The sequence below is a fragment of the Brassica oleracea genome, chromosome C2 (genome assembly GCF_000695525.1).
Source record: "Brassica oleracea var. oleracea cultivar TO1000 chromosome C2, BOL, whole genome shotgun sequence".
NCBI lineage: Eukaryota > Viridiplantae > Streptophyta > Magnoliopsida > Brassicales > Brassicaceae > Brassica > Brassica oleracea.
Window position 1 is genome coordinate 50526640 of NC_027749.1, and position 319 is coordinate 50526958.

Sequence of the window (319 nt, forward strand, 5' to 3'; positions counted from 1 at the left end):
TATGATTATGCCTAGAATAGTTTAACCTAATCCTATAGTTTCAGATTTCAATTTTAAACAATCTAAACTAGATCATTAGGGTTTTAGTTTAAACATGCCAATCAATTCAGATTTCAAGATTCAAGTTTAAACAATCATAATCATAGTTCTAGGTGATCAGTCAATCAAACAAAGTTTCAAATTCCAAACAATTAAAATCGATTTTTCAAATTAGGGTTTTGGGTATTCGATTTGATCTTAGATCAAGGGAGTTTAATTTTGAGATTCAAACCTTCAAGGTTCTGATTTTAATTGATCAATGGATCAAATCTCAATTTTA